The following is a 21,782-nucleotide window of genomic DNA, read 5'->3' on the forward strand; positions in this document are numbered from 1 at the left end:
TTTTTGAAAACCTTATAGCAACTTCACCTGGGGGATGCACAGTCTTCTCAAGACCCGTCACAACCACTCTTTGTTGCCACTAGACTTACAAGTAGAGTCAAATATCAGCTTTCTTTAGGGGGGACTAGTACAAAATCTGACTCAGAGGAAATCATTTAAATGCTAAAAGAATTGCAAGATTGTATAACACAGTGGCAAAAACTTGGGAAATATATGCAGAAGCATGTTCTATGGGTGCTAGACAAAGGATGATGGAATATAGCACTGGATCAGATCAAATTTATTGGGTGCCTTTATTAGATATTCTGGTTTTAATGTGTTAGTTTTTGCAACTGTAAGCGTCTCTAAAACTTTCTTGGTTGGCTGACAGAAACTTGGGCTCAGTAGTGGTATGTGTTTAATAAGGTTGGAACGCTAGAACTTCTCTGACAGGATATAGAGGAAGGCATTCAAGATAGGGAGAAAAGAATGATCACGCGACTTTATCACACAAAATCTGCACACCTACCCCCCAAATACATCAACCAGAGGGCCCAGAAGACAAAACATTGAGAAATACATTATTGATGTGAGCACTTGCATCTCTGAAAAACTCTGAAAAATGCTGTTTTCTGTAAGCCAGATATAGTGGTGGAGACACCTCCATTGAGTTGGGCTCACTGATGCCGATGGGAATGAAGGGATTCCCATATAGTAGAGGTCAAATGACAGAACTTAACCACCAAAGACAAGGGGACATTTACCATAAAAGGCAGCATGAACATAGTGGTAATCAAACTGTTTTGAGACTAGGGATCTTTATTTGGACAGTTGATCATGGTGCACCTAGGAATGAAAAAAAATGATAGACTACTAGAATGTTTGACTGTAATAAAAAGTCTGGTGGCCAAAAAATTGGCTTGAGTGACTTCTCATCTAATTTCTAGACCAAGTCACTTATAGACTAGGAGTCTCTTGATTGGAGGGGGATGAAATGACCAATCTTGTGGACTTCAATTAACATCTTTCCCCAGCTATTCCAGTACTTGCTTAATGGACCTATATATGAAGTAGCCATAATGGTAAGGATGGGGTTATATGTGGACTCAACAACAGAGACTTGCCTTAATCAAGGTTTTTCTGACGAGCAATGCTGCTGAATGCCTAACTTGCCAACTACACAAAGCCCCTGATATGGCACCATTCCCTAATGGGCCCAGCCAGCCCTCAGGGGCAGGTTGATTCAATTGTTCCCTTCTATCATGGAGAAGAGCAAAATTTTTTTCCTCCTTGGAGAAGACAGGTTTTATGAGTACATACCTGCTTTTCTGCCCAAGAATCTTCTGCCAGCATCATCTGTGATTACAAAATACGGCATACTGTAAACAACATTGCTTCTGATCAAGACAGTCATTTCAAAAAAAGTGCAGCAATGGATTCATGCCCATGCAATTAACTGGTATAGCCATATACCCCACCACCCAGAAGCAGCTGGCCTAGTAGAAAGATTTAATGGATTACTGAAGGTATGGTACCAGTTGAGAGATTATATCTTGAAAGGACAGTTCTTCCTCAAAAGATGTAGATTATACTTGGGATCATATATATATATATATATATATATATATATATATATATATATATAATATATATATACATATATATTTCCCATAGCCTGTCTACATGGGCCTGGGAATCAGAGGTAGAAGTGGACTAGCTCTTCTCATTACTAAAACTCATAGCCTGCCCACAGATATTTTGCTTCTGATCCCTGTGACTTTGAGCTCTGCTCATTTGGAGCCTTGATTCCCAAAAAATGAATGCTTCTTCCAGAGCATACACCAATATTGCATTGATTTGGAAGATGAGACTGCCACCTGATCATTTTGTGTTCCTCAGGCTACCAAACCAACAGGCAAAGAAGAGAGTTATTCTATTGGCTGGGGTGATTGATATTGATTAGCAACTCACTGGAGGTGGGGGACTATATTTGGAAACTGGGTGTTCTCTGGAGTGACTTTTCATGCTGATAGTAGAAGTAAATAGAAGATGACAATTTTTCCACCCACCCCTGCCAAGGCATATTCAGTGATGATTCAGACCCTTTAGGCAAGATGGATTATCCCACCATATAAAAAAAAAACAACCCAACCATCTGAGGTGCTGTAGGAAGACAAAGGAAATATGAAATGGGTAGTGAAAGAAGGAAGTTGTAAACATCAATTATGGCCTCATGACCAGTTACTTGCTTATTATGCATATGTGTGTAGATATATAATTGTATATATTAATTCTCTTATTATTCTCTCTCCTTCTTATCCTTATTATTTTTATAAGTTTTATTGGAAGTTAACTTTATAATTGTTTTTTTTGAAACACATGTTCAGATGAAATTGAATTTGAGAAATAACCAATGCCACTCAGGGATGGGTACAATGATAGTTGAGACTCTGCAGATCTGAGTTTGGGAAGAAGACAACACTGTCTTGGTTTCTATGCAGAAAAGTTGCATTTGGGGGAGAAAACAAAGGTTTTTGTGATAATAGCAAAGTTCATAATTTGTAGAGTAGTGTTATGGATGCCGAATAGCCAAAGGAATGGACTGTATCACTTACCTTAATGCCTCTCAGTTTCAAACTCACCATTTTTTTTTTTGAATGGGAAAATAACTTTATTTTGTCTGGGGGAGTGGGCAGGCATCTAGTTCCAGAACTTCTGGGATTACTTCTTGGTGCTGGCAGCCTAGGTGACCTTGAGCACCAAGGATCCTAGAACCGGGATTCTGAAAGCCACAATTTTGCTTTTCCAAATGGCTCTGCCATTTAGGTCACTAGATGGAGACTGTGAGGCTGGAGGAGGAACAAGGGGTTTGCTCCTTGCTGTATATTTTCCTGAGGGTTTTTTGTCTGCTTGCCATTCCTGTGAGTATTACCCCAGCAAACCTTCATCATAGCATAAGCGTTTTTGTGTTGTAGCAGCAGCTGAATCCAGTTTGCAGTTTTTCTAACACCTGCAGAATCAGCTTCATTATGTCTCCTTGGGGAGACAACAGCTAGCCAGTGCCTTCCGCAAAGATCTGGGTCTTTGGGCAGTCTCCTGAGTCCCCTCTTCTGAACTCAGACAACTAACACTGACTCAGCAATACCTCCTACTCAGAGATTTGAGTTTCAGTTCCTCATGGTCTGTCTACTAAGTTTCTAAGTTTTAATAACTTCAATCTTCGTTTTGCTTCCTCAGATCTCAGTAGTTGCAACTTCCATGATATTTTATAATTCTCTTTTAACCCTTTTGTTACTGTGATGATTAGTTTTATGTGTCAACTGGGCTAGTCTATAGTACCCAGTTATTTAATGTACACTAACCCAGTTGTTGTTAGGATATGTTGTAGATGTGGTAAACATCCATAATCAGTTCATTTTAGATAAAGGAGATTACCTTCAGTAATGTGGGTGGTCCTCATCCACTCAGGTGAAAGACTATAGGAACAAAAACTGAGGTTTCCTGGGGGAAGAAGACATCCTGCTTCAAGACTGCAACATTAGCTCTTGCTGGAGAATTTCCAGCCTGCTGACCTGCTCTACAGAATTCAAATCTGCTGGCCCCCACAACTGTGTAAGTCAGTTCCTTGAAATAAATTTATTTATGCATATTAAGAGGTTTGGGTTCTGTTTCTCTGGAGAGACCTGACTCATACAGGTATCTAGTTAGGATCTTTGTATGTATTAACATATATTAAACTCTCTGTATTCAAACAACTGGTATGGTTTTGATTTTGTGAGTGAACTCTAACTGATTCAGTGGTAGATTTTAGTAAAGGCTCCTATACTAAATTTTAATTTTTAAAAGCTAACATGGGTAGAGATTGCAGCCAGGAAATAGAACACTGCTTAGGAAGAGAAAATAGATGCCAAAGCAGAGTGTGTAGGTTAGAAGACTAGCAAGAGACAATGATTAACACACAGAGCCCGTGGAGTGTAACGGAGGGAATCAGAGCTTCATAAGAAACCAGTTAGTAAAGCTGTAATTAGAATACACTTTGAACACATACAAGCTTGAAGAACAAGTGCTTTCTACAAATAGCAGTGTAAGTCCTCTAGAAGGACAGGATTATCCTGGTACAGAAGGAAAAGAGAGCAGAACTCCTTGGGTCAGATAAAAGATTAGAAGTTGGAAAAGAGGAAACTACAGTATATCAGAGCAGAAGCTACTTGTCTGAGGCATGGGTTTAGGAATCCAGTTCTTTAGGGAGGACATTCTGTTTATCTATCCCTATGTAACAAATCATGTAAGAACACAGAAGCTTAAAACAAAAAGCATTCATTTTGCTCACAAATCTGCAGTTTGGGCAGGGCTCACTGCAGACAGATCATTTCTGTTACACACCATACTAGCTATAACAGCTAGACTGAGGCTGGCAGATCAACTTTTGAAATGTGTTACTCAAATGGCTGGTGCTGACTCTCTGGGAGCTCAGCCAAGGTGATGGGTTGTGAGCCTTCTCTCCATGTGGGCCCCTCTCCAGGCAGTTTGGGGTTACTTATGGCAGAGTGGCTGGGATGAAAGACCAAGCATCTTCAGAAAGAAAAAGAAACTGACAGGGTCTTCAACTCTGAGCCCAGAAATTTGTAGTGTTGTTTCTGCTGTAATCCACTAGTCAAGCGGTCACAGAACCCAGGTTCAAGGACAGGAGATATAGATCTCACTTCTCAGTGGGAAGAATGTCAAAGAATCTCGGGCAGAGGTATGTTTTAAAACTGCCACAGAGAAAATAGTAGAAGAAGCAGTCAAAATTTGACTATTGAGAATGCTCACCTGGCCAAGTTAACTGGTAAAGTGCATATAGTTCTCTTTCTACTGGGTAGTTCAGTCACACAAGTCCTTTTGAAATCCTGAGTTGAAGTATATCCCCTTTTTAATTGTTATATATATGGCTTTCTTGGTTAGGTCAGTCCTACCTGATTATCAACATGATTTGGGAGATTAGACCACAAAATTGGAATAGCATAATCCTATGGAACACATAGTCTTAGCAAGAAAATGACACCAAGACAAATCATAATCAAATATTATCTTAGAAGCAGCCAGGTGACAAAAAACACGTTATGTACAGAGGAAGAAGGATAAAGATGATAACAGATTGGAAAGAATGCAAGTGAGAAGACAGTGGAGCATTATCTCTAAAGTACCAAAAGAAAAAAAATGCGTCAATCTAGAATTCTATACTCACTGAAAATATCTATCAAAAATGAAGGTTTTCAGACATACAAAAGTTGAAAGAATTCATTGGCAGAAGACCTGCATTACAAGAACTGTTAAAGTCCTTTAGGCAGGAGAAAAATGATACCAGGTGAAAATCTGAATGTATACAAAGAAACAAAGAGCACTGGAAATGGTACTACATAAATAAATGTATCAGATTATTTCTTTTAAGAATCTCTTTAAACACTAACTATTTAAAAATAGCAAAAATGTGGGGTGCCTGGGTGGCTCAGTTAGTTAAGTATCTGCCTTCAGCTCAGGTCATGATCCTGGGGTCCTAGGATCAAGCCCCATGTTGGGCTCCCTGCTCAGCAGGGAGTCTGCTTCTGCCTCTGCCTCTGTCCCTCCCTCTGCTCATGTTCTCTCTCTCTCTCAAATAAATAAATGAATAAAACCTATTGCTATAAAAAATAGCAATAATGTATTTTGGAGTTCATAACATAAGTGCAAGAAAAATATGGCAATAATAGCATAAAGACTTGGAGGGGAGAAATGGAAATATGCTATTATACAGTTCTATACTTTACATGAAGTGGTATCTGATACTAGATACCAGATTTGAAGGAAGTGGTATCTGATACCAGACACTAGATTTGAAGGAAGACTGTAATGACTCAAAGATGTATACTAAGCTCTAGGGCAACCACTAATGCAACAAAACAAAACAAAGAGTTATATGTAAGGCAACAAAGAGGATACAATGGAATAAAAGTAATAAACTCAATGAAATAAGAAGAAGGCAGAAAAAGAGGGGGAAAAAGCATTAACAAACAGATGGTACAAATAAAAAATAAATAGCTGGAAGATAGACTTAGCCTAACCCATCAATAATCACATGTCATGTCAATAATCACATGAAATGTAAATCACCCCAGTTGAAAAGCAGAACTCATCAGCTTGGATTAAAAAAATAAAAAACAACAAAACACGAGATCCAAGTGTATGCTGTCCACAGGGAACATACTTAAAATACACAAATAGGTTAAATGTAAAAAAAAAATGCAGAAAATGCCTACAGATATACCATGCTAACACTAGTCAAAAGTAAGTTGAAGATTACACACAAACATACACACACACATACACAAATGTGTTTTCTGTGCAATGGAATTAAATTAGAACTCAGTAGGAAAAAGATATCTGAAGAATCCCTAAATATTTGGATACTAAATAATGTACTTCTTTAAAGAAAAACCCTTGGATTAAAGAATAAATCAAAAGAGAAATTATAAAGTATTTTGAACTGAATGAATATAGAAACACCACATGTCAGACTTTGCAGAATGCTACTAAAGCAACACTTAGGGTGAAATTTATAGCACCAAATGCCTACATTAGAAAAGAATTTCCTCAATTTGCTAAGGGCATCTATGAAAAACCTATACCGAACATCATACTTAATGAAAAAAGACTGAATACTTTCTCCCTAGTATCAAAAACAATAGAAGGATATTCGTTATTACCACCTGTATTTATCATTGTATTTGAGATTCTAGCCACTGCAATAAGGCAAAAACATAAATAAATAAAATAAAAGGCATCCAGATTGGAAAGGGAGAAGTAAAACTATCTTTATTCATAGTCTACATAGGCAATTCTATAGAATCTACAAAAAGGCTCCTGGAACTAGTAAGTGAGTCAAGCAAGACTACAGAATACAAGATTAATATACAAACAATTGTATTTCTAAATTTATAAAAATCATTTGTGTTTCTGTATATCAGCAATGAACAATCAGAAATTGAAGCTGAAAATTACCATTTACAATAGCATAAAAAATGTGAAATATGTAAGTTTAACTTTTTAAAATTTTATTTATTTATTTATTTTTAAAGATTTTATGTATTTATTTGAGAGAGAGAGAGAGAGAGAGCATGAGAGGGGGGAGGGTCAGGGGAGAAGCAGACTCCCCGCCGAGCAGGGAGCCTAATGTGGGACTCGATCCCGGGACTCCAGGATCATGACCTGAGCCAAAGTCAGTCGCTTAACCAACTGAGCCACCCAGGTGCCCTGTAAGTTTAACTTTGATAAAGGATATGAAAAACTGTGCAGTGAAAATTAGGGAACATTGCTGAGAGAGATTAAAGAAGACCCAAGTAAATGGAGAGATGCACCGTGTTTGTGCATCAGAAGACTCGGCGTTGTCAATATAGCAATTCTCCCCAAATTGAGCTATAGATTCAATAAATATTAATAAAAATTCCAATAGATACTTTTTGTAAAAATTGACAAGCTTATTCTAAAACTTATGTAGAAACTCAAAGAACTGAGAATAACCAAAACAGCTTTGAAAAAGAAGAATAAATTTGGAGGGCTAATGTGTCCTGATTTCAAGACATATCACAAAGCTATAGTAATCAAGACAGTGTGTAAAGGTAAGTAAGTCAGGGAAAAAGATTAGGGAGTCTAGAAATAGGCCTGCACACATATGGATAACTGATTTTTGACAAAGATGTAAAGGCATTTAGTGAAGAAGGGATAGTCTTTTCAGTAAATGGTGCTGTAACAATTGGATGTCCGTATTTTTAAAAAATAAATTTTGATCCTTACTGCACATCACACACAAAAATGGATCATAGATTTGAGTATACAACTTAAAGTTATAGAACTTCTAGAAGAAAACGTGGGAGAAAGTCTTGGTGATTTTGGCTTAAGCAGATTCCGTAGCTACAATGACAAGAGCACATCCATAAAAGAACAAGTTGATAAATAGGACTTTTGCCAAAATTAAAAACTTCTGCTTCTTAGAAGCCACTGTTAATAAGAGAATGTAAAGACCAGCCACAGAATGGAAGAAGATATTTGCAAAGCATATATCTAATAAAAGACTTGCATCCAGCAAATATAAACTCTGTATTAAACTTGATATTAAGAAACAATTTGCACTCACTTCAGCAGAATCTACACTAAAATTGGAACAATGCAGAGAAGATTAGCGTGGCCCTTGTGCAAGGATGACACGCAAATTCGTAAGGCATCCCATGTTGTTTTATGCCATGACCTTACAGGACAATAAAGGATTCACATTAAAAAAAAACAACAACAACAGAAACAAACAATTCAATTTAAAAACAGCATAAGATTTGAACAGATACTTCACCAAAAATTCTTTAAAAACTAAACTGATGTCTACAACATGATCCCACCATTTCACCATACATCATTTACCCAAGAGAAAAGAAAGTCTATGTCCATACAAAAACTTTACACAAATGTTCATAGCAGCTTTATTTGCAATAGTTTGAAATTGGAAACAGCCCAAATGTCCATTAGAAGGTGAGTGAATAAAGAAATTGTGGTATAACCACAATGGATACTGCTCAACCATAACAAGAAATGAACTTTTCATACATGTAACACCATGAATGAATCTCGTGGATGACTTATATTGAGTTAAAGAAGCCAGACAAAGAAAAAGACTATATACACTGGGAAACCCGAACTAATTCATACTGTCAGAAAGCAGGTTAGTGATTGCCTGGGCAGTGGGGGGAGTGGGGTCATGAGTGAGAGGGGCAGGAGAGAAGGATTACAATGGAGCAGGAGAAAACTGTTGGGGGTGCTGGATATGTTCACAATCTTGACTGAGGTGATGCTTTCATGAGTGTATACGTATGGCAAAGCTTACCAAATTGTACACTTTAGTTACAATTTAAAAAGTCAATCAATTCAGAAGTTGACAAAGAAATCAAGTGAAAATTGTCCCTTCCTTCCAGATCCTAGTTAGGTTTAGAGGTTAGCATTTCTTAACATTATCTAGACCAGAGCTGTCCAATATGGTAACCGCTGGCCACATGTGGCCAAATTTAAATTAATTATAATTACAAGTAAAAATTCCATTTCTCATTGCAATAGACAAATTAAGGTGCTTAGTAGCCATACATGGCTAGTGGCCATCATATTGGACAACACGGAGTATAGAATATTTCTTTCAGCAGAGAAAGTTATCTTGGACAGGTCTTTCCTAGATTCTTTTTTTTAAAGATATTTATTTATTTATTTATTTATTTATTTATTTATTTATTTGGCAGAGAGAGAGAGCACAAGCAGGGGGAGCAGGAGAGGGAGAAGTAGGCTCCCAGCTGAGCAGGGAGCCCAATATGGGGCTCGATCTCAGGACCCTGGGATCATGACCTGAGCTGAAGGCAGACACTTAACCGACTGAGCCACCCAGGCGCCCCTCTTTCCTAGATTCTGTAGAGAATTGGGGATTGTCCCAGTCTCATCAGCACCTTTACAAATAACTGAGATCTTTTGCTAGCCATTTATTGAGAAGTTACTTTGTGCCAGAAACTATCCTTTAGATGAATTACCTCTAATTCTTACAAGGAAAGACTAATGCTCAGAGAGGTAAAAATAATTTCCCAAAGCTCATAGTTACTAAGCAGTGTGGCTGAAATGTAAGTGTACATCTATCTAAACCTAAAGTCTGAACTCTTAGGTTATTCTCATATATCCTGTGGCTAGACCACACCTTTTTCATTTCATACTTGTGAAGATTTTCGTTTTAGATCCAACCACCAAGTCTTACATTTATCCCTCCTAAATTTTATCTTGTTGGATTAAACTTACTGCTCCAGATTGTCAAAATATTTTAGAATCCTCATTCTGTCATTCCATATGCCCACTAACTTCCCAAGGTCCATGTCCTTAGCAACTTTGATAAGCATGGCTTTCTAAACTTTATCCAATTGATTGATAAAATTCAATAGGTCAAGGGACCAGGCAGAAGACTGTGGCCAGCTCTTAGAAATCCCCCTTTAGGCTGACCTCAGTTTACCAGTCTATAGTCTTTGAAGTACCAACATCCTGCCCTATCCCTGTTCTTATATCAAGATTCTGAGGATATCCCTGTAGTTCAAGCCTAACGCCCCTTTAGCATCATCTAGAATCATATACTAATATTAATTAGCTGATATGATTAGCTTGCAGATGTCATTCAAACAATATATGCTTCTAACCAAACATGGTACCTGGGAGGATCAAGATATGGGCCCTAAAACTTCATGGGTTAGGGCCCATGGGTTATATGGGCCATATGGGTCACTCAGTGGGTTAAACGTCCCTCTCTTGATTTCGGCTCAGGTCATGTCTTGAGGTCATGAGATCGAGCCCTGTATTGGGCTCCCTGCTCAGTTGGGAGTCTGCTTGAGATCCTCCCCCTCTCTCTCCCTCTGCTCCTCACCCTGCTCACATGTGCACTCTCTCTCTAAACTAAATAAATAAAATCTTTTTTTAAAATATTTTATTTATTTACTTGACAGAGAGAGACACAGTGAGAGAGGGAACACAAGCAGGGGGAGTGGGAGAGGGAGAAGCAGGCTTCCTGCTGAGCAGGGAGCCCGATGTGGGGCTCGATCCCAGGACCCTGGGATCATGACCTGAGCCGAAGGCAGACGCTTAACCAACTGAGCCACCTAGGTGCCCCAAATAAATAAATCTTAAAAAAAAAAAAGATATAAGCCCCTAGTATTGATGTTTGCCATTTCCCACATAGGTCTCTTCTTCCTCCTCTGATGCCCCAACTCTGAAGTGATTGTTTTAAGTATCCGGTGTCCAAAAAACCAGACTATCTCAAAACAGTGGCTTCAAACAACAATAATCATTTACTTCCTTGTGAATTTGCAATTTGGGGCATGGCTTGGCAAGAGCATTTTGCTGTTACTCCACGTGGCATTAGCTGGGGTGGCTTGAAGGACAGCTGGGGATGGGCACAGCGAGGCTCCCCTGACACAGCTCATGAAGTGTAAACTCTGAGGATCTCATGGTCTTGCCTCATGCCTTCCTGCCACCCCTCTCCCCATCACTTCCAAACTCTGCCCATGTCCGCCAACATGTGTTTCCCAGACTTGCCATTCTCAGGCATCTCCAGGCCTCCGTCTAGCATGGCTTTTCTTCCTTTTCCTTGAAGACTCAGTCAAGGTGTCCCCGCCACCTGGAAGCCTCCTCTGAGAACCCCCACCCCCACACACTTCAGTTCACATTAAGTAACTCTCCATGATATTCCCACAGCATGTGTTTCCCTCCTTTAAAGCACTTATCCCTCTATAATGGATTGTGCTTTTTATTTCCCTGTCTTTCCCACTAGCCTCTTCATGCTTTCAGAGAAGAAACTTGTGTTCTCAGTGGGATATCGTAGATGCTCCGTATGCTGAATCAATGAATGATGCGATGATAAAACAGATTTTGTAAATTAAAATGCTATCCAAATACCAGATTAGCAGCAGGACCCAGCACCTGTAAAAGGCCTCAGTGGAGCACATTCTCCTGGACCCAAGATTAAATAGTTCAAGTCTATCAAGCATTCCTCTGAGCAGCGCCTCACACACAGTAAGCACTGTGTAAGCGTTTGCTGCCACGACTCTGATGACTTCTGCAGCTTTCAGAGGAAGAGCTGACCTTGTCAAAAGTTCTTTCTGCTCCCCCATTAGGCTTTTCCTTAGGAGACCTTGAGTGACTTCAGTACCTTCCCACAGGCTCCTCCTCCTCAGGCTCTGGGCGTTCCCTGAGGTTAGAATTCCCAAAAGAGGAATCCTCTGGAAAAGTGTTCAAGGTTAACAGTCTGGGTGTGTCTTTCTCTTGGCAAAAGCTCAGTCCCTGCTCCAGTGGCATCAGCTTCTCTCTCTCCTACTGGCTTCCATTGCAGCAGGTGGATGCAAGCTTGCCACCTGCCAGGTGTTTCTGAGCTTTCCCAGGCCTGGCAGAGCTAAGGAGAGGCAGACGTGAGCAGTGACAGACTTCTCTGGTATCTGCCACCCTGGGATCAGTATCCACCTTCCCTTTGCCCTTTGAACCGGGGGTCATTTGGGCTGGAGGGAAAGCAGATCCTCTGGAATGAAAGCCAATTACACTTGGGAAGAAGGCTTGGTCTGCATCTTAATTTGGAGGAGGTGCCAGGTTCTTCAAGTTTCCTCAGGCCTGGTTCCTGCCCTGCCTTTCTGGGGTGGCCAGGAGCTAAAAAGTCCCAGATTCTTCCTCATCACGTCCCTGCCCCACCCTCCCAGGAATTTGGGGAAACCTGAGCATGGCAGTTTCGGCCTGAACTGTGATTAATATTTGGTGCTGGGAAAACCAGAGTTCTGGGCTAAGCTTGAAAATTTTGGGGGTGAGGGGAGAAGGGGAATTTCCAAGATGCCCCTGAGAGAATGAGACAGGGCAGGGTCCTGGGTAAGAAGCTGGAGTGCTGAGGGAGTCTGAGAAGGGTTGATGGGGAACTGCCCCAGGATAGAAGGGACATGGAAATGGCAGATGTTAGTGTCTTGAAGAACCATGCTAGGGGCAAAGATAGGGTGAGACTCCTGAGGGGGGATGCTGGAGTCTGGTGGATGATCTGGAAGAAAGAATGGAATTCGGTACTTCTGTCTTGTGTTTCCAGGTAAACCTCACTTCCTCAGGAGCTCTTCTCTGACCACACAGGATCTCCCAGGGCAGCACTGTCCTAATCCTCACCCCACTCCAGAGTCAGACTCTGTGGGTCCAGACCCCAGCGTCTCCCTCACTAATGCTATGGCCCTTGTCCAAATATTTAAGCTCTTCTTACCTAAGTTCCCTCAATCTGTGTGATGTGGTTGAGAATAGTACCTCCTCACAGGGTTATAAAGAGCAAATATAATGATAATTAGAAGTGTTTAGCACAAGGATGCGTGGGTGGCTCAGTTGGTTAAGTGTTGGACCCTTGGGTTTTGGCTTAGGTCATGATCTCAGAGTTGTGGGATTGAGCTCTGAGTGGGGCTCCTTGCTCAGCAGGGAGTCTGCTTGAGTGTCTCTCCCTCTGCCCCTCCCCCAATGTGTGCTCTCTCACTCTCTCTCTCTCTCTCTCAAATAAATAAATAAATAAATCTTAAAAAAAAAAGTGCTTAGCACAGAGGTCAGCTCTTGGGTGATAAGGGTGATGTGGTGGCCGTGACTGGCTAATGACCTTTCTCTTCTACCACTGAGAGGTCTGTGGGGGGCCAGGGCTGTTTGTGTTGTCTGCCACTGTATTCTCAGAACCTAACTCAGTGCCTGGCACATCACAGGGCCCCAATGGGTGTTTGTTGAGTGAATGTATAAGTGACTAAAGTGGGCTCAGGTTAGGGCCCTTGTGGGGGTTGGGCCATAGGGATATGGGTCACAGTGTGCACCCTCTAAACATTTTTCTCTTCATGATCCAAGTTGGAAAGAAAAAAAAAAAAAGACAGCAGGGTTATTCCTGGAGAGAATGCCTGTGAGTAACCACTTTTCTTTCCTTCCTTTTTCTGTAGTCTTCACAAATTTTCCCTAGCAAAACAAAGATTAATTTTTTTTCTTTTTCTTTAATTTTTTTTTTTTTTTGAAAAGGGAGGAATGTTAGGGGGGGGGGGGGGAGTTGGGTGGCAGAGGAGGAGGAGAGAGAGAATCTCCAGCAGACTTCCCGCTGAACCTGACTGGGGATTGGATCTCAGGACTCAGTTCCTGACCTGAGCTGAAACCAAGAGTCCAATGTTCAACCAACTGAGGTGCCCAAAAGGATTTCTTTCCTAATGGTTTAAAAAGAGAACATGCTAGTACAGCTTTGTTATTAGTAGAGAAGAATTCCTTTCCCCTCCTCTCCCCTCCCCTCTTCCCCAACCCTCACCACCACACTGGTAGGGACGTTTGTTTTTAAAAACTCATGTTAACAGAATCCTAGAAGCTGGAAAAAAAAAAAAAAAGGAGAGAGATTGAAGAGAGAGCCAATGCTGTTAAACAAACCTAACTTTATGCAAGGTCTGGAAGGGAGGAGCCGTGACTGAAGAATAAGTATGAGTAGGTAATGCAGGGAATGGTTTCTGTTCCTGCTGTCCTGCCCATAACCTTCTCACCCTTCAGCGCCCCTTGGAGGCCTTTCTGGCTGCTTCCTGCCAAGGGAATTCTCGAAGCACAAAGCCATGGGGATGAGGTTCCTGCTTTTCTTAAGAAGGATCTGACCGAAGCACATTTGAGCTTGGTCAAAGAATCTCCACGTGTTCAGAGGGAAAGAACATTTTGAGCCCTAAATCTTGTGCTGCCCAGCAATGATCATGAGTTTATGTGGTGGGGGGTGAAATGTCTCCTCATGCCCATTCTGGCACTGCCACTCTTGGTAACAGTGGAGTGTTAGTCTCCAGAGGCCTGGCCCCCAGCTGGGGGAAAGCACTAGAGCTGCCCATGGGAGAGGGAAGGAGAATGGTCTGGAGGGAAGGCACCTGAATCAGATGTTGAGGTGCTCAGGTTGGAGGGCTAGCTCTGCCTTGGTGCGTGATGCTCCAATCACTAAACCTCAGTTTTCTGCCTGGAAAAAGACGATAGGAACATTTTCCCTATGTACGAGGAATTTAGAATATAAAGCAAGACCGTCTGTGAAAATGCTTTGGAGAGTATGAAATGATGACAGATCCTACCTGTGATTGGGAAGAGTGTTGGTGGAGAAGTGGAAGGCACAGACTCCCCTCAGTGAGTTACATTCCTGTTGCTTGCATTTTCAAATTAAAAACCATTTACTGGGGCGCCTGGGTGGCTCAGTAGGTTGGACATCCAACTCTTGATGTCAGCTCAGGTCTTGATCTCAGGGTCATGAGTTCAAGTCCTGTGTTGGGCTCCATGCTGGGTGTGGAATCTACTTAAAAAAAAAAAAAAAAAGAAGCATTTCTTGAGTTCCCCCTTTAGCTAGGAGTGGACCTATATGTTATATTGTTTTGTCCTCATTTACCCCATGTTCTAGATGAGAACACTGAGGCTAATAGAGGTTAGCCTTATGGGACTTGCCCAAGGTTGCACAGCTACTAAGTGGCACCATCTCAAATCCGGCCCTTCTTTCTCAATCAAACTTGTAGTGACCAGCTTATCTTGGTTTGCCTGGGACTTTCCCATCTTCAGGACTGAAAGTTCTGTGTCCCAGCAAACCCTTCAGTCCCGGGCAACCTGGGATGGTTGGTCACCCTAAGTCCGGGTTTATTCCATAGCTCAGCATCATTTGGCTTTGCCAATGTCAGTGGGGTCACAGACCTATGGGGGCCTGAAATTATTCTCCGGCTCTCTCCTAAGGGAGAGATGGTGCAAGCCTCCTGCCCTGGAAAGACCCTTCTATAGGCAGGACTAACATGAAGAAACTCAGTTGAAAGGCCCAGTGGCAGGTCCCTTTGAGCATCAGATTTGTCTCTTTCTGTGACTTTCATCACTGAGCATATATATTGTGAACTACTCTTAGATAAACAGGTAGAGAGAAAAGGCAATTCTTTCTTTCCAGATGAATGCCTTCACTATGCTCCTTATCACCCCTTACACATGGATGCAGCACATGATTTGCAACAGAGGGGGGCAGGGCAGGAATTATCAACCCCACTTCTCCTGACGAGGAAACTGAGGCACAGAGGTTCACTTGTCCAAAAGTATATAGCCAGCGTCAAAATTAGACTCAAATCCAAGTCTTTTAAGGTTTTAAATTTAGAGAGTATGGAATCCTGAATGTTCATGGATGGACATCAGAGAGAAAGTTTGTATGTTCTGCACATTTTGGGGTGTCATCCTATATATTTCACAAACTTCTCAAAGGAACAAAGCAGACATCTTGGATCTGTAGTCTGGGCATCATTAACTTTTTCTGTGCTTAAACCATGATCGTGCTACAAGGAAAGCTTTAGGGATGGCGAGTTAATCTGGCACTTAAAATGTACTTAGGTGTTATTGTGCTTCAAGTGTATTAGACAAAATGATGAATTTTACTTTGATATAACTGGCTAAATTGAATTTTTTTCTTTTCCTGTTTGATAATTCTTTAATATCTAGAAAATGTCACGTTCAAAATTTTTCCTTCTGGTACCACATTTTGTTTAAATCTCTAGCATAGGTGCATATACTGAAAGAAAAAGACCTATACAATTCCACTCCAACAGCCAGGGTTGCTTTCCTCCACTTCTTCCTGGGGGCTGATTGTTGTGGACGCTGGGAGAGAAGCATGCAAACCCTTTGCACCTGACCTCTCTGATTTTTCTATGGTAGGGCTTCACCTAAGGGGCACAGAAGAAAAGTATTTCTATAGTACAAATATGGGGACCCTTTCCTACTGGGCAACCAGCTTAGTGGGCAAACCCTTCATGTTGAACTCACCAGAACTTACAGGAGGCTGTGGAGAAACATCAAAAAACTCTGTAATTTTCTATGCTTTTGGAAGTTGCCATCATCTGCCATTTATTCCTACATTCACTCAACAGACATTTATGGAATATCTACTATGTGCTACATTTTGGAGACAAAATAATAAAAAAGAGAGAAAAGATCCCTGCCATCATGGAGTTTATATCCAAGCAAGAACTTGACCTTATGTTCTCCAACTAAAAGGTTGATTTAGGATAGGAGCCATCTAGTTGCTAGCTGGAACGCACTCTCTGATGGAGGAGACACAGTCTCAGTCCTCCTTAAGTTTCAAGTCTGATGGGAAGGAGGTTTCAGAGTGGCTCAAATAACTCAAAGTGAAAATGAACAGAGCACAGAGTAAGTTCACAAGTGCTGAGAGGAGACCAAGTGGAAAAGAATAGAGAGGAGCAAGAGGATTTCTGGAGGAATTGCAACATGTTTTAAGTTTGAGCCTTAAGCTGAAAATCCTAGCTCACATTTTTTTTTTTTTTAAGATTTATTTGTTTATTTGGGAGAGAGAGAGAGAGAGAACATGAGCAGGGGGAGGGGCAGAGGGCGAGAAACTCAAGCCGACTCCATGCTGAGCATGGAGCCCAATGCGGAGCTCAATCTTACACCCGTGAGATCATGACCTGAGCTGAAATCAAGAGTCTTACGCTCAGCGGAATGAGCCACCCAGGTGCCCCTCCTAGCTCACTTCTAAGACATGCCAACAGCTGGCTTTCACTAAGCATGCCAGATGGAATGAATCTGTACTTGGAATATGGTGGAGGTTTAACCCAACCAGTGGAGACCATCTCCTAGGATTGGAAGTCTAAGCAAAACCTCTGGCTTTCTGGATAGACAGGATCCTAAGGGTTGGGATAATTCAGTGATGGGGTACTGCTGGTTAGGGAGACGTCCAGGAGACGATGTGGACACAGGATGTAGTCTTCCTGCCTGCCTGCTCTCCCACCTCAAGTATTTCAGATCCAGGAGCCCTTGATCTGCTGCCCGCTAACTATAACTATGCAGTAAGTCAACAGCCTCCAGTTCAACCTTCTCCCCCTAGGTCTCTTGAGATGAAGTGTTCCCCAGGAACTCCCTGGTTCCCAGTGCCCGTGGGAACAGCTCTTTTTAACTGACACGGTTCATTTCACCAATAAAGGAAAAACCACATCCTATTTCTACAGAATCAGTTTCTGCTGACATGCCTGGATTTGTTGGTTGGGAAGGGTGCTCTCAAGCCATATTCTCTATACCATTTGCTGCTTTGCTTTTTCTTTGCTTGGAGGGAAGAGATGTCTTTTTTTTTTTTAATTGTACGAAGGTTTCTATATTTGTAGGAAGAAGCCAAAAGAAGTGACAAAGGTCAAGTGAATGAAAAGAGCACTGGTTTGAGAGTTCAGGGATATGGGTCCCCTGTCCACCACTATTCAGCTGTGTGGCTTTGGACAAGACAAGAAAGTTTGTATGTTCTGCACATTTTTTGGGGGGGTCATCCCATGTATTTCACAAACTTCTCAAAAGAACAAAGCAGACATCTTGGATCTGTAGTCTGAGCATCATTAACTTTTTCTGTACTTAAACCATGATTGTGCTACAAGAAAAGCTTTAGGGATGGCGAGGTAATCTGGCACTCTTAGATAAATAGGTAGAGAGAAAAGGCAATTCTTTCTTTCCAGATGGATGCCCTCACTACGCTCCTTATCACCCCTTACACATGGATGCGGCACATGATTTGCAACAGAGGAGGGCAGGGCAGGAATTATCAACCCCACTTCTCCTGACGAGGAAACTGAGGCACAGAGGTTCCTTGTCCAAAATTATACAGCCAGCTGTTTCCTCATCTGTAAATGAGAAGCCTGGACCAGATGCTTCTTCATGTCTGGTAGAATGAAGTGGTTTAAGAGTCGGGGTGCTGGAGCCAGGCTGCCTAGGTTGCATTCAGCTCTGCCACTTGCTCCCTGGTGCCCTGGGCTGAAGCATTTGACAGGTGTCAGCTTCCACAGCTAAAACAATAGACACAAACATAGCATCTACCTCATAGAGCAGGTAGGAAGATCAAAAGAGATAATGTATATAGATGCTTCATACTGTGCCTGGGCTGATAAACATGCTTAATAGTTGTTAGCTATTCCTGTTAATCTAGCTCCTTCCGTCTGTGAATTCTGAGTTCGTGACCATGAGAAGTGTAAGCTAATGGAATGAAAAGCACATGGAACATTTGGATTTGGTACTATTCTTCTGGTTCTCCTTGGAGCTAGTCGAGACACAAGGGCCCGAGAGCAGGACTTCTCCTTCTCCCAATGGCTCATTCCTCCTTAAGCGGACTTTTGTGACATGATGCCTTAAAAGAAGTGTAACTGTGATATGTTTATACTTGCAGGACAGGGGAGGGAAGTGAGCATATTGGCATGGGGTGTTATTCAAGAACTAAATTTTTATCTTCCATTGTAGTAAGCTGATAGATCACTTCTAAAACAAAGATTTTGAAATAGCAATAAATGCATGTTCTTTAGAATTATGGAGCTAGGTAGCAGAAGAGGAACTTGAATGTTGTCAGCTATTGCCTACAGGGCATAGGAACAGGAAGTAGGGAGGGCTGGGGCAACTGACTGCAGTTTGCATCACATATACGCCTTCTAAAATCATGTATGTGGTCATCTTTGATTAAAAATAAAAATTAAATTACAAAATATAAATAAATGCAATGTACTATCCTAGAGTCTGTGGTCGGTGGGGATTTACTATTTAGCTAAGGAAGTTTAAGCTTCAGGTTCCTCACTTGCATGGGCTCCTTTCAAGTCTGTGGAGGGGTCTTGGCAATGTTCACATGTTATATATTCTTGTAAAATTCAAGAGACGAAGGTATTTTAGCCTTAATCAGTTAAGATCAGTGGCCTTTTTCACTCTGACTTCTCCTCATGGCAGCTAATATTAAAGAAGCCACAATACCTGGGGGATCTGGAGTAGTTGACTTGGGGATGCATTTGACCTTTATTGAGATATATTTCCTGGCTTATAATCACATCTGTATGTGGTTAAGATATTGCTAGCCATTCTGGTGTGAGAATAGCACTGGGAACATTCCTTCCACCCACAGTGCTAATTCTTGTTACTGGAAGTGTGTGAGCAGAAGAGAAGCAAGGTTTGAGATGTATGGAGAGAGAAAGACGTGTGTTGAAAATTCTTCCAGGCATATACAACTGTAAGCCAAAGATTTGGTTTTCATTAAAATCTAGTCAACATAGAAATATTTATTCAATAATGCAATATATATGATTATACTTTTTCTCTTCTGATGGGAACTTCGTGAGGCAGAAATTATCAGGATTTCCATGTGTGTAGGGTGCAAACCTATCACATATGTCATGCATTCCAACTATCAACAACAAAAACCCAATTTTGGACAACCATACCAGAGGAAAGACAGACTTATCTTTTTATTCTCTTCATAGAAAATAACATTTCAAAATCATTGTCAAAGAAGAAACAAACAAAGAGATGTTATATAGTTAATTGATAAAAGTGTTCAGTTATCTTCCTGGATTTTGTGGTGTGCGATATTTGTCAGCTTTTAAAATTTGTAATTTGTTATGATTTCCTTTATCATTCTAAATAAAGATTCACTTTGGTCTCTAATTTTGTACTTTTATTTTAAAATTTCTTTTCTTTAAGTCAAACAGAGAAAGACATGTATCATATGACCTCACTGATATGAGGAATTCTTAATCTCAGGAAACAAACTGAGGGTTGCTGGAGTGGGGGGTGGGGTGGGAGGGATGGGGTGACTGGGTGATGGACACTGGGGAGGGTATGTGTTCTGGTAAGCGCTGTGAACTGTGCAAGACTGTTGAATCTCAGATCTGTACCTCTGAAACAAATAATGCAATATATGTTAAGAAAGAAAAAAAGAAGAAGAAGAATGTAGCAGGAGGGGAAGAATGAAGGGGGGGAAATCGGAGGGGGAGAAGAACCATGAGAGACGATGGACTCTGAAAAACAAACTGAGGGTTCTAAGGGGAGGGGGTTGGGAGGATGGGTTAGCCTGGTGATGGGTATTGAGGAGGGCACGTTCTGCATGGAGCACTGGGTGTTATGCACAAACAATGAATCATGGAACACTATATCTAAAACTAATGATGTAATGTATGGGGATTAACATAACAATAAAAAAAATCACAAATAAAAAATAAAAAAAAAAAAAAAGAAAAAAACCTAGCCTAAAATATTTAGGTATAAAACCTAAAAAAAAAAAAAAAAAAAAAAAAAAATAAAATTTCTTTTCTTGAAAAGTACCCTCCCTCCCTGATTATATGAGCTACAGGCCTCATACAAGCGGGGTCTGCCCCCTGCTGGGGTTGAATTTTATAGACGGTTCAGTGTAAGGTTGCGAGATTCGACTAATGAAAATACAGGAGCCCAGTTAACTGTGAATTTTAGATGGATGAGCACTGAAATGTGCTTATGTGAAATTCACAGTTAACTGGGCATCTGGTATCCATCCAGTGGGAATATGAAAGAAAGAGGAGTCAACTCAACCAGGGTGGAGGTAGGGAGGAGGAAGGAGAGGGCAGAGGGAAAGGAAGGGGGAGAGACTTCACATAGGAAGTCACACCAGAGCTAAGTCTTGAAAGCTGGATAGCATTTGCAAAGCAGAAAAAGCAAGGGGAGGGCTTTCTAGGTGAGAAGGGGCAGTGAGGTGTTTGGGGCTCATGAAGAGAGATGAAGTTGAAGATGTGGACAAAGTCTGATTGTGATGGTTCTGAAGTTCTATGGGGACAGGCTAGCCCTTTATCCTAGTAGCCCATGGGAACCATGTTGGGAGTTTTAGGCTGGGGAGCACCAAGACTGGGTTTGCACTTTAGAAAGTATCGCTTCCTAGGAGAAGATGTGTTGTTGGGAATGAGACCAGGTCAGTGATTCAGGAAAGGAATGGGGAGGCAATGCTTGGACTCTTTCCATTACCCATCCCTGGCTCCCCCTTCCCAGTCTCCATAGGGATTATTTCATGCCATTTGACCTGTAGAATCCATTGGCATAAGGTTTCAAGCAGTATCGGAGACCCTAGATCAGCAAGACTTGACTGGGAGTCCTGTGTTGAGAATGGAGAAGGCATGGCCAAGTGTTTGTAGCATAGATGCCCAATTTGTCCTTCCCTCTCCCACTAGGCAGGATTGGCCAGTTCAGATTTCCTTAGGTCATGGACTTCCTGGGTGAAGGCAAGTCAGAACAGCTTGGCTTGGGAGAGTTACATCACCTCCCCTGCTAAACAGGCTTGAGGTTCCCCATAGCTTTGCGTTCCGTTCTACTCCATGTGATCCTAAGATAAGAAAGCATCATGGGGTTAGGAAAGGCACTGAGCTAGAAGTCAAGAGATGGAGATTTGAGAACAGGGTGCCACTTCCTCACTGTGTGGCCAGAGGGCTGGTTCATGCCTCCATTTGTTT

The 21,782-nt window shown here is 41.4% G+C and overlaps 1 non-coding gene across 1 annotated transcript; it reads left to right on the forward strand.

Annotated features, from left to right (window-relative positions):
• The first annotated feature begins 8,122 nt into the window (after positions 1 to 8,122).
• Positions 8,123 to 8,227, forward strand: LOC116643616. Its single transcript, XR_004301581.1, has one exon. It is a non-coding gene; the product is annotated as a U6 spliceosomal RNA (small nuclear RNA).
• Positions 8,228 to 21,782: the final 13,555 nt, after the last annotated feature.

The sequence above is a fragment of the Phoca vitulina genome, unplaced genomic scaffold, assembly GCF_004348235.1.
Source record: "Phoca vitulina isolate PV1807 unplaced genomic scaffold, GSC_HSeal_1.0 scaffold26, whole genome shotgun sequence".
NCBI classification, from domain to species: domain Eukaryota; kingdom Metazoa; phylum Chordata; class Mammalia; order Carnivora; family Phocidae; genus Phoca; species Phoca vitulina.